The following is a 13,324-nucleotide window of genomic DNA, read 5'->3' as shown; positions in this document are numbered from 1 at the left end:
TTTTAGTCAGTGAAATGCTGTGTTCATCTATTTACTTATTCCACAGATATCCATAAAATATCATCTCTGTCCTTCCCTAGTCCTAGCTGCTGAAGATAGATTGTTATGTAACTCCCCAATTTTGTTCCAGGCAATGTTCTTTGTTTTAAAGGACAGAAACCTAAAACATTAGCTCCATTAGCTTAATTAAGAAGGATGAGTTACTATAACTGACATGGTTATTACAAAAATGGTACTAGTTGATGTAGTTAGGATACAGCTTTACCTTTTTCCTTATTCAAATCCATTCTGCGAGATAAATTCTGCCCCCATCCCTATCCCTCTTTAGTGGGTTCTATCAGTGCCCTACCCAGATCTCCTAAACTGTGCCTTGCTGTGGCAGCAGAGCAAATGAATGAAGGCAAAACTGACACTGTGAGGCAGTTTGGGCTCCAGAGCATCCCTGTGGTACTGAAATTACTCTCCAGCTGAGACCACTCTCCTTTAACTTTCTTCCCCCCTGTTCTGCTTCCCCCAATCAATTTCTCTTGAGAGCACTCATCCCAAAAAGTCACTTAGACAAGAATCCCATCTTAGGTTCTGCTTCTAGGGAACCTGACCAAAGACATACTACATAAAATTCTTGCAGAATCCATAGCTTATTTACTCACTTGTAGAAAAAATAACGTGTTAACTTTTCTTTCCAAGAACAGTTTCACTTCAGTAACTAAAAAGTCTAGTCCTAACCAAAAGCCAAAATGTGAAACTCCTTTCATCCAACTTAGGGGTAGATGAGTCATCTGCCTTTGCTCTTTAATTTGTGTGTCTGTGCCTCTGGCTCCTCCCTGGAAACTGTTGGTCCCAGTTAGGTCTTCGGATTCCTCCAGGGTTGAAAGTGGGAAGAGAGTTGAGATTACCTGGTAGGAAAAATCGTACTCAGCTGACTCAGGTGGCATTTCTTATGGCATCTCTTACTATCATAGGTGTTTAGAGTTGATTATTTGTCCCTTGGATGCTTTTTTGTTAACTCTTCAGAGGTTCATCCATAAGAACTTTCGGAGAACTGCTAAGAGCTCTCTCACTACCTGCTTACGATCCGTCCTTTAGTCCCTGGGAGTTCACTCCATTCAGCCTCTTTCTTTGGGGGCTTCAACACCACCTCAGGCAGGCTTCTCAGGCAGGATCTCTCTTCAAGTGACCTTACACTTACACCTGAGGGTTACATCTCATCCCAGTTTCCACATTGGGCCCTTGAAGACATGTGCCCTGGACCAGCCTTGGGTAGAAGAACAGCTACTCGCCACTTGAGCCCTCTTTATTCATCAACTGGAAAGCCGCTCCACTTACCACCTTCCATCTGTAGAATTTTCAGATATGATTCCAGTCAGCTGTGTTTATCAGACTCCAGGAGGACACAGGTCAAGCTTTTCTGGTAAAGTCCTTAAAAATCATTTTTTTCTTTATTCCTTTGAGGTGAGGAGGAGGCACATCCTATCTGCACTCCATGGAGAGAGACCTTCCAGTACATTGTAATTGTCTCAAAAAAATTCTCCCTTCAACTTCTACACACTCAATGTGTGTGAGGTGCTAAGTACTGAAAAAACAGTCGTTGAATCCCTCTCTGAAAATCCAGTGTCTTTGCCCAGCTTTGGATTGTGGAGCTGGTTTGCACCTATTGTCTTTGGGTCCAATAAAAACTGTGACAAAAGAAGTTCCACTGATGTGACATTTGCAAAGGATAACTGATAGTCAAACTATTATCCATGGTCAAGAAGAAAAAGTCAGCTGGAACTAAAGAGACTAGATATGAGAAATTAGAAATTGAGAATTGATGTCTCTCTCTTACTTTTTCTCTCTGCTTTTTTCTTGTCTCCTTTTGACTGCTTCCTATTCCCATAATTGTCTCGTAAGTTATGCCCTCTGTGATTTCAGCTTGTATGTGGCATTGGCTTAACATCACCTCCACTCAAACCCTTCCACTAAATGACTTTTCACCTCTCTGTACGTCTTGTAGCTTGAATTACTAAGTGTGAAAATCTGATTGGTCAATGAAAATCCAATAAAATAGTTTCCTAGTGTCATTTGTCCCCTGATTTAATCAGCTCTTTCTAGCTAATTCTGGGGACAGGAAGGCTATATGGTAATTTAAAAATATTTCCTGAAAAATACCCCTTTTGCAGGGGCTATAGATTTGGACAATCACTAAAGAGGGGAACAAATCTATACATATATCCTAAAGCATATCTACAAGTGTCTCCCAACTTTCCCTACCTTCCAATTTTGTGATTTGCCACTCTGTATAGTTTCCTCAGGCTGTATCATGAATCTATTCCTTTACTCGTGATATTCACTCTGACTTTAAAACTCATCTTGCTTTAGTCCTTTGACTAAATGAGCCATTCTTTCTGATCCAGAGCCATTTCTTTCTTATCTCTCTTAGAAAATCTGTTTTAAACCTTCGCAAAGTGTTCTTGCTATGAGTTCTTAAAATATTGTGAAGATGCCTCTATCTTACCAATAATAGAGTATTGACACTCTGCTGACTTTACACAGGTAAGAAATTGTTTTTCCCCAGTAGACACTTTGAGAGTGTTTTGTTGTTGTTATTATCTCAATAGCTTCAACCTCTGAGTGACTAAAGAGGACAATAGAGGCAGTGTTGTTTTACACAGTGAATTCAAGGAAGACGGCTCTGAGAAGCTGATAAGTGAGAACACAACATTGTAGGAGGTGAGCTATGTGGATATTTGGAGGAGAAGCATTCCGGGCCAAGGGAAGAGCTAGTGCAAAGACCTCAAAGCAAGAACAGCAAGGAGGCCTGTATGGTCAGAATGGGGACTTGCCGTATCTAACAAAGCATTAGGGGCCCCTGTTAACACTTTTATAAGCTGCATCACAACATTAATTCAAAGGAAGCTCACCTTGTGCTGGAGGCGGCAGTGCCCTAGTGCTCATTTAGAAGATGAATTCTTATTGTCCTGTCTTAAGACACTGACGAAATAGATTTAGGAAATACAACTGAACTCACATCTCCTCTGGGCGTCCTAATACTGACTAATAGCAGAATTACAAAGATCGGGGAAAATCACAGTTTTTGCATTTAGCATTTTAATCCCTAAATTAAAATTTTGGTTAAGTTTCTGGTTTGCTTATTTATCAAATTACTGTCTCATCTCATAAGGGTTTTGAAGAAGATGAACATTAAAAAGATTACATTATATAACTCTCTTCCTGCAGCTGGCCCACCAAACCTACTTCAGCATTTTTCAAATAAGAGTGAATACCTCTCTAAAGTTTGATTGATGGGTCTTAGCAGTTACAAGTAATTTATATAAATTTTTATATTTTGTGAGTTTTTTGAAAGATAATCTCAAAACTGTTTGTATACGTATATTTTGGATCATTTCAGTGGCCCCTTCATAATTTTCTCCATTTCACTCTCTGTATAGGCATTTGTGTTTATGATCACAAAGGGGAGAAGAGTACTTTTTCAATGACCTTGGGCTAATAAGGACAGGGTTAAACGTGCTTAATAAGCGAACAATACATTTATGACAAGTTGAAAGTGAAATACATTACGACCAGTCAAGGTACAAAATAAGAACTATTTTTTTAAGTAATTGAGCTAGAAAGAGTGGTGGGAGAACTGCATTATCACATGGAGTTCAGTGTATAATCTTGTGTGATAGTGTATTCAGGTAGCTGGCAGCAGTTTACAGGAAAATGACTTCTTCAATCACGTAAAATAAATTATCTTATTTCATTCTAAATTCATTTGTATTTAACATATAAATTTGTTTGGCTTTTAGAGTTGTACTATAAGGTCTTGACCACAAAGAATTCATTTTAGTCTTATTTTATACATATTTAATTAATAAAATGCTTTGGGTTACAATAGGACATTTATGAGAATTAGTTATTTTTGAAAAAATGGGTAAAGATGTTATTCAGGTTGGATAAATGCTGCAGCATTATAATGTACTCATTATATGGAAAATAAACAGATTCATTTTTTACAAAAAGATATTTTAGCCATCCTGAACAGAAATGACTCTGTGCAGGAATCATGAAAAAAAGTTCAATGTCTCTTATGTTAACATAGGCAGTCAACATTGCAGAGTCACCTGAAAGTGATTTCAAACAACACTAAAAATGTTGAGTGGACTAATGACTCTGAGACATCATATAGTGGAAGCAATTGCTCATACTTTCAAATTAAAGAATTGCAGAAAAAGAATGAGCTATTCCATGCTCCTTTTGTAGTCCATGCTTTTTATATGTGGCTTATTCATTTGAAAAATTAAGATTATCTAATAATTTCACTTTGATTTAAAGGTACAGTATCATATTATGCCTCTTATGCAGTAGATTTTGTCTACTCTGACCCAGGACTCTGGGAGCGAAAAGGAACTAAAGCATACATCTGGGGATGCACAGATCTAGGGAGGGAATGTCAAGGTATTTTGAAAAGAATCCTCCAAGGTTAATACGTATTTCCATGGAATGTTATCTTTTCTAGTAATTGCTGATAGTAAGTTATTGAACGTTGAGGCCATCTGCTAGTGACAGTTGAAAAAAAAAAAAAGGTCCAGAAACCAGCTAGAATGTGAGGTGAAAACAAAATCAAATTATATGATAAAAATATAGAATAAAAACACAAGGTCAGAAACATGCTCAAAAATATGGAGGAAAACCAAGAAATATGAATTCATAGGCACAATCCAAGAGAAATAAAGTAAAATGGTTCAGATATCTAGGATATATATGAGTTTAAATCAATGTTTTTTTTACTGTCAGGAAGTCAAGACAAGCATGTATTTACGACCAAAACTTCTTTAAATTAGCCATCAAATAAATGATTATTAAATACTTATGTTTTCAAATTTTAAGAAAAACTTTAAATTTTTTAGGTAAGTTACACTATCATTATGTCCCTCATGAGCTCCAAAATTGCAATCTAGGTTCCAGTGTTTATAACCAGAATTTTGGTCATCTATTTTCTTTGTAATCACTGGACCATTAACTGACATTTATCATTTATTTTTTAGTTCATATATAGATTTTTCTTTAGTGCAATTTTCTGTAAGAGGATTAGTTTATATATTCAGGCAGACTTAGTAGACATTCCCAGCATTTAAGAATTTCTATTTCAGCATATCTGCAAGTAAAATAGAGATGGGGTATGACTCCCCCAAACCCCTCCCTCCCGTCAAAGTTTATTATAATGTTTTGGCATTTCAAGGAAAAAAACACAATATAGCAGGTGCTTGAGTAAGCAAATCTTTATTTCTGATATCCTCCTTCTCTTCTTTCCTGGAATGTGCTCTTTATTTTATACTCCAATTTGAATAATAGTCACGTTTTAATTCCTCATCTTCCATGGAACAGCCCAGGTGCCCTAACCTCAGTCGTGCTAACTGGCTTTCACCCTGCATTGATTAAGAGTTCCCAGAGATAACAGTGTGTGTGGGTGCATGAATAATCTTCTGGCTTCTCAAGTCACTTCTTCTGCATCTCCGCAGTCTGGCAATAACACCCACAATTTGAGTAGTGAGTGGCTAGCTGTGAACTCTGAAATAGCATATGTATGACCTTCTGTTGAAAAAATAAAAATAGAAAAATTAACATGACTATAATAAAATTTTTCCCAAAGAGAAAAAAATTACTGAAACATTTTCCTCTTAAGCTCTGACTCTTCCCTGGTGAAAGAGAACTACGCTTAACAATCAAATTGGGCAATTACCAACAGATTTAGAGCCAAAATCTAAGAAAAGTAAAGGCATTAGCACTGTTAGAAAACTAGAGGAAACTGCACAAAAATGAGGTGTTTTTGATACACTACAAACCAGGGCTGGCTGTAACTAAACCTTCATCACTATAATCCACTGTCACAGTCCTAGCTCAGTTATTCATCATCCCTGTCACTGAAGCAGTCCCCATACTCGTCTCTCTGTTACCAAACTCTTTACTTTTCAACACTGATCCATTTTGCTGTTAGAGTTATCATCCTAATTCACCAATTCAGTCACATCATAGTGATACTCATAGATGACTTGCCATTACCTATAGAAGGAAGTGTAAGCTTCTGAGCCTGGCAAGGAAGTGTCTCCTTTATTTTGCCCCAGCCTGATTTTCCAAGATTATTTCCCAACGTACTCATCCCTGCACAAGCTTCCCACACAATCTCACCCTTCCAGGATTCACGCTATGCTCTAGATACATCTGACAATTTGGTACCCTCATTCTTACAGATCCCGGTTCCTGCTGTTGCCCTTACCTTAAATGCTCTCTGCTATCTCAGTCAGTGTAGTTGTATAATCACTTGACAAGACCTAACATAAATGAAGACTTCTCTTAGTATCTCAGGGCGATCACTGAATCATTACTTCAGGACAGTACACTGTGTGTAGCAACTGTCGTAACAGAGTTATTTGTGTCTTTTTCCAATAGATTTTGAGGTCCAAGAGGACAAATACTATATTATGTTCCCTACTGTTTCTCCTTCTTCTCCTTAAATTTATCTTATAAACAGGATTAGTATCCATGTTTTTTTCCTATCAACTTGAGCCTCTACAGATTATAAGAAACATTCTGTTGTGCATTGATGACATGAGGATTAACACAGTTAAAATAAATAATGTCAGTGTCCTTTTACTAAGGAACACAACACTACTAATGCTTTATAAGTCTTTTTCTCCAGAAATGCTTTCATTAAAATTAGCACCTATTGTTATGCTAATATTTATTTATTTATTAGAAAGTCAGGCACTGAAGAGAGGCTTTGAAATCAGATACATCTCAGTTCAAATTTTATTTTACCACATAGATATTGCATCTAGGGAGAGCTACTTCACTTCTTGGATGTCACATATGCAAAATGAGGATGAAAATATTTACCTTTTAAGGTGTTTTGAATGATTGAATAGGAAAAATTGGGTTGAATGATAAGAAATTGCCAATATTCTAGCATCTTTACCCACAGACACAGAATAGTTTTGCTATGGAAGGCAGTCACTACAGAACAGATAAACAGTCAATGATCGGTCTTAGGCAGATGATGGATTATGATGATAGTTATTACCATTACTATGATGAGCATGATATGATGAGGAGGAGGAGGACATGCATTGCTCTGGCCATCATTTCTCATCCAGTCTTCTCATAGCCAAAGCACATATAAAAACTTGACTCAGTTTGAAAAATATAATAAAACTGCCTGGCCCAGTCACAACTTGGGCACAAGGAAGTAGCCAGTGGAACACTGAACCTGTGATAGGTAAAAGAACGAATGACTGCAAAGCCAGGCACACATCGGCATTAAATTCAATCACTGTTAACTGAACCTGTACCGCGAGCCTGTATTGTTGGAGCAGGAATAAAAAGACAAGTGAGATGCAGCTCCTGTCTTTAAAGAGCTTGCAGTTTGCTGTTACACAACAGAGATGTGCTTGCAAAGACATTGAAGAGAAAGACTATCAGAATGCAGGGAGAGAGAGGAAGATTTGTTTTACTGTTGGGATCTACATACTGCTCTAGTCTTTAGGAAGGCTCTGGTTTTACTATATGTGTCTCAGTGTTGGTGGACTTTCTTACATAATTCAAGCCATTCATTTTAACGGGATTCTGAACAATTTATGAGCAAGGTGTAACAAAGACTTGTTGCTGATTTGCTTTTCTCTCAGTATCTCTGCTCCTTCAGTGCCCTCTCTTTTTTTCTCTCTCTCAATTATATATATATATATATATATATATATGTATATATATGTATATATATATATAACCAGACTCTATTCCAAATCAGGGAAGATGAACAGATTTTGAGTAATATCTTCGCTTCGCTTCTGGAAAGTATTCCAAACCAGATTGGTAAAGGAGGCACATACCTCACCCCTGTGTTGTCACCCCATGATGGTTCACAGGGCCATTGGATGTTTAGGGAGTTAGAAAAGTATATGAGGTGCTGAGGATCCATTCAACATAAATAACATTGTTCCTTAATGACAGTGTTTAAAAGATGTTCAAGGTCAATTGTTATTGTACTTGTAGAAATTGTTTATACATATTGAACAAAAAAAATCCAGTGTCGTATAGGATTATAAAGATTTATTCTAAAGAGATCAACGAAGCTCTATTTCTATAAATCATCTCGAAGAAGAAAACAGGAAATAACTTTCACATTCACATCTTAAATGGTTTTTGCCTATGTTTTTCTTTCCTTTACTTTTCTGTTACGGTAAAATGCACTGAAAAGAAAATTGGTTATTTTCAAGATGTGTCCCAAATCACTGTTCGCATATATCTACCTGAGAGGCAGTTACAATAGTTACATGCTATCAAAATATTCTACTTTAAATCTCACAGAGCACTTCTCTAGCCAAATAGTCAATTAGTAATACAGATACACTGAAGAAAGATAATTTTTTCAAAACTTGTCTATATTCTTCTCTTTGCCGTTTATGTTCAGGTTCCAGCCACTTAAATTGCAAATGAGTTTAATATGAACACGACGACAGCAGTAAGCTCCACTGAGTTTTAGTACATTTTCCAGGCACAACTACACAGGTCTTGTGGTGAGGTGTCTTTTTGTTTTGATGATACTACACTTCATTTTTTATCTAGAAATACATCTCTTTACCCTACAGTGACACAAAGGTCTCCTTTAAAACTAGTATTTTCAGAACTCATGTCAATTTAATAAGCACCATTTTTCAGACTTTCCCTTAAACAGAAATTTTCTCTTAATATGTAGTTTAGGGGAAAAAAGAAGTTTTACATAATATGTGTAGTTGTTATTTCAAAATCTGTCCATTATATACTATTACTCACATTACAATTCTAATTATTTTTTAAAAGATGTATAACTTCCCCCAGAGCTTGAGAAAATATAATGCATTGGCATTGTGCCATAAGGAAGAGACTACAAAAGTGAAAACAATTTTAACAAAAAGTATGAGTGGTTGGTGCAAGCTGAGGTCATGGAAAAAAAAGACCCAGCCAGACTTTGTGCAGGAATATCCATCCAAATAAGTAAATGCTTCAAAGCTTTTCACATTTCTTATTTGAAGAATTACTTTATTGGGGCACAGAATTTCTCTCTTTAAAATGGCAAATTCAGAGGAAACTAAAATGTTGAATAATGAAAGTATATTTTTCTTATATAAGGGCTTCAATTACTGAAATGAAACATAGTTCTTAAAAACTTATAAAAACTCTCTAGAAGGTTTTTATTTCTAATGGTATTGTACTATGTCAGTAGGAAAAAAATGTTTCTAATGAAAAACCAATGCGCATTTATTCCTCTCTAATTTGGGAGGCAGTTTATTGAACTGTCATTAGTCCCCTGAACTTCCGTTTAAACTCTCCAAGTATGTACAGGTAGAATATTTTTTAGAATGATTATAGGTATAATAAGGTTATTTTATTCCAACAACATGATATAAAGCAAAAGCAAAAAAGACAAATACCAATATGGTTGAAAAAGAAAATAAAAAGGGAGGGTATTTAATACATATGGTAAGACATTCTCAGTCATGCTTTATGTGTATTGTGGATTTTGACATCAAATGTACATTCACTGATAAACATGGACCTTTGAAATCTACATTGTTTTATTTTAATCTACTGAAAGCATTCAGACTCACTATTGGTTTAACATTCATTCTCAGTTTGAAGATCCATTACCCGCAGAAATAAAATACACTTTACAATTTTGGCTTGGGTTAATGTTCCTTACTAAAACCTCAATTTATATTGAAATAATTGCCTTCCCTTAGTATTTCAAAATCCAAAACAAGTCAGAGGTATCATTATAATTTGAAAGAAAATTCTCTCATTTCAAACTACAGATGGAGATATGTCGCTCTAATAACAAATGGTTGGCTTCTCAAAAAGAGTGTCTTTGTGTGTGAGTGTGTGTGTCTGTGTATGTATATAGACAACATACACATACACAGCAGGCAGCACACAGGAAACATTGGGTAAGGTTCCAAATTGGACAATATTATGAAGAGTTAACTCTTATTGGCTAGAAGCTATAGAATATCACGACCAAACTGGAAGCTTGAGTCTAACAGTTTATTTTTTTTTACATCAAAATTAGTCGAAGTAGCAGACGTGCAAGCATATATTAGACCTTGTACAGGGATAATAAGCAAATATATGTGTGTAGAATCTAAAGATGGAAAGGAAGTTTAGGGTTTATGCTTCTAGTTGCTTAGAACCAAACAATATACATTTCAAAGTTCCAAAGTCACATTTGCACAGACATTCTAATTATTAGTTCACTTTATCTCTGCTGGCTCAACGTGGTTCTCAGCTTTTTAATCACTTCTCTACTGGCACAGCTAATGTGCCTACAAGTTGTCTGGAATTTTAATACTGCTAAATTTAGTGACACAAGTTGTGATTAAATTGTGAAAACTTGTTTAATGCAAACCTGATTGAAAAGAATACATGCTTATTTAAGGAAAATGTACAACTTTGCAAAAATTATATAGTGCTATATATAGCCCCACATTTAACAGCTTTACTAACCTGCAAAAAAGTTGGTTTTTGTAGAAAACTGCCAGGGTATGTAGTCTGAAATCTGGAGTCGTAATACCAGAGAGCTGTCAGTCAGCCATCCATCCATCTAATTGGCTTCTTACCATCTTTCCATCATGTTTTTTTTATAACTGGTCGCCTCTGGCTAAAATGCAAATCATGGGGAAGAGCCGTCTAGAAAAAGCTGCTGCTTTCTTAATTATCTGTCAGAGTATGGACCAGTGGACCTAGGGCCGCGCTGTAGAGTTATGCTAAGCAGCAAGGCATCATGGGAATTGGAGTGACAGCTCATTTTCCTCCTGTGTTTGCTGTGTTCGAATGACAATGCAGAAATGTGGGTTTTCCCACACTTTCTCTGAACACTTGGGCTATTGCTCAGGGGAGCACAAAGCCAAAACTGTCACATTTCCAGACATGGTCTTATTGCTGTCACTATGACAGGATTGTTGACAAATGCCAGCAGTCATCTCGGCATCTTGGGAAATGTCTGCCATGATTGTGTCAACAGCCTGACAGAAATTGTTAATGTTTAAACTTCTTCCACTGACAGAATCCTGTCTTGCTGACAATATTTGTCATATGAAACTCAATCTTTGTCAAACTTGCTTAAAAATTAACACTTTCTCAATTTCTTTTTTTTTTCTAGTTTACTGCCTAGCAGTGCAAAATTTTAGCCGTAAGATTTCAGCAAGGTAATGTAACACAGTAATTTAGGTGCACATTCCATCTGAGTCCTCTAACCTATTATTAATTTATGTGACCACCTTGTCCTTTTGACCTTTGCTACCAGAATAATTAGCCATATATATATGTATATATATATATATTTACATATATATATATGATACACACGTAATATATACTTATGCATCTAGATTTGCGTGTGTGTGTGTGTGTGTGTATGCTCCTTAGGATTCAGACTTGTGAATTATTCAGAAGGTACAAAACACTACTCCTCAGTATACAATGTGGAAAATCAATTAAATCTTGCAGATTTTTAACTTATATGAAAATCAGTTGCAAATTTAGAGCTATCCATTAACTAATTTCTTTAAGTTCTGAACTTTTTATTTTATTTTTTTTAACTTTGATTTTAAAAAATCAATCTGACAGGTTAAACAGTACCTATTTCAGGAACTCAACAAAAAGTTGTTTTGGAGTTTTGGGTTTTTTTAAACATGTGGTTTTGTCAAATCTGCAATATAGGGACAGCCTGCATTTCCTAATTCTGATAATCTATTGGGAAGTATTTATGTGAGCAGTATAAAAGATATTAGTTTTTTTAAAAGGAGCATCCTGTTTAAAATGCACAGTGGTTGATTTCTTTAAATATTTTTGGTGAGACACAATGCTCTGATTACTAAAAGGCAGTTAAATCATCTCTGGCTGTACTAGAAATACACAGTCATCCACAGGATGCTACATTTCTTAGACATGGTGTAGAAAAGAGCAATTGGTTAGCAGAATATAGTGTCCATCTGTCCCTGACAAAAGAATCTTTGTCAAACTAAGAATGACAACTTGTTAATAATGACATAACTATTATTAGTTGTATTGTTATTAGATAGCATGTTATAACACACAAATATGGTATATTCGTATCAGTAGGGACATATTAAAATAATTATTAGAATAGCAATCTCTTAGAAAAATAGAATGTGGCTAGAAGTACTATTTACCTGAATTGTTGCCAAATATGATTTCTAGTTACTCCATAGACAGAGAATGGACCAGGTACTACCTCATTTGCTGAAATAAGGAGACTTCTTAATATGCTTTTTAGTTTCAATTTTTCTTTGTTATATATATATATATATATATATATATATATATATATATGTTTATAAACTAATAATACAAATAAATAATACAATAATATGAATAAATAATATTAGTTAATAGACTAATAAAATTTATTTTTTACAGCAGTTTTAGGTTCATAACAAAATTGAGCAGAAAGTACAGGGAATTCTCATGTGCCCTGTGTCCCCACCCAGGCACAACCTCTCCACTATCAATATCCCACACCAGAATGGTACATTTGTTACAACTGATCAACCCACATTGATACAACATTATTATATTATTTTTCCTATCTTTTAAATTCAAACATTATCATAAATACCTCTAACAGTATAATGCGACGTCTCGGACCAGAAGTTGGCAAACTTGTTATGCAATGAAACAAATAGTAAATATTTTAAGTTTTTGTCTGTATCATAACTCTTCAACTCTGCCTGCAAAAGCATAAGTAATACATTTTACAATATGGGCGTAGCTCTGTTCCAATAAAACTTTATTTCTAAAAGTAGACAGCGGGCTGGATTTGACTTAAAATCTGTAGTTTGTTGACCCCTGTTTTAGACCAGGGGCTAAGTAGTTAGATAAACCCTGATTTCAAATTTCAGCTCTACTGCACACTAGCTGTGTGACGCTGAGCATATTTTCAGCATATCACTTTATTATCTCAGTTATTCCTCAAAATAACCCTGTAGGAATGTATTAATTTCCTGATATTATGAGTGAGAGTTAGAGCTCATAGAGGTCAAGCCATGCCGCCAGAGGTCCCAGGGAATGAGAAACAAATCTGGGATTCCAGTATGAGTCTGTCTGAATTCTTAGCTTTCTGCTTTTCTAAATTATGATATGTTGTCTGTAATTCTCATTTACTTCTGAAATAAAATTATCAGTCAAGTTTGAAGACTTAGAGGACAGTGAGAGAGAAGAAAGAATATGGGTGGGGGCAGTATTGATGATTTAGGGGAGAACGTGCTGCTTCACCACCAGAATTGCTTCCTGTGTT

Source organism: Mesoplodon mirus (genome assembly GCF_964341445.2).
Source record: "Mesoplodon mirus genome assembly, chromosome: 12".
In the NCBI taxonomy this organism is placed as follows: Eukaryota; Metazoa; Chordata; class Mammalia; order Artiodactyla; family Ziphiidae; genus Mesoplodon; species Mesoplodon mirus.
Note: the sequence above shows the minus strand (reverse complement) of the source record.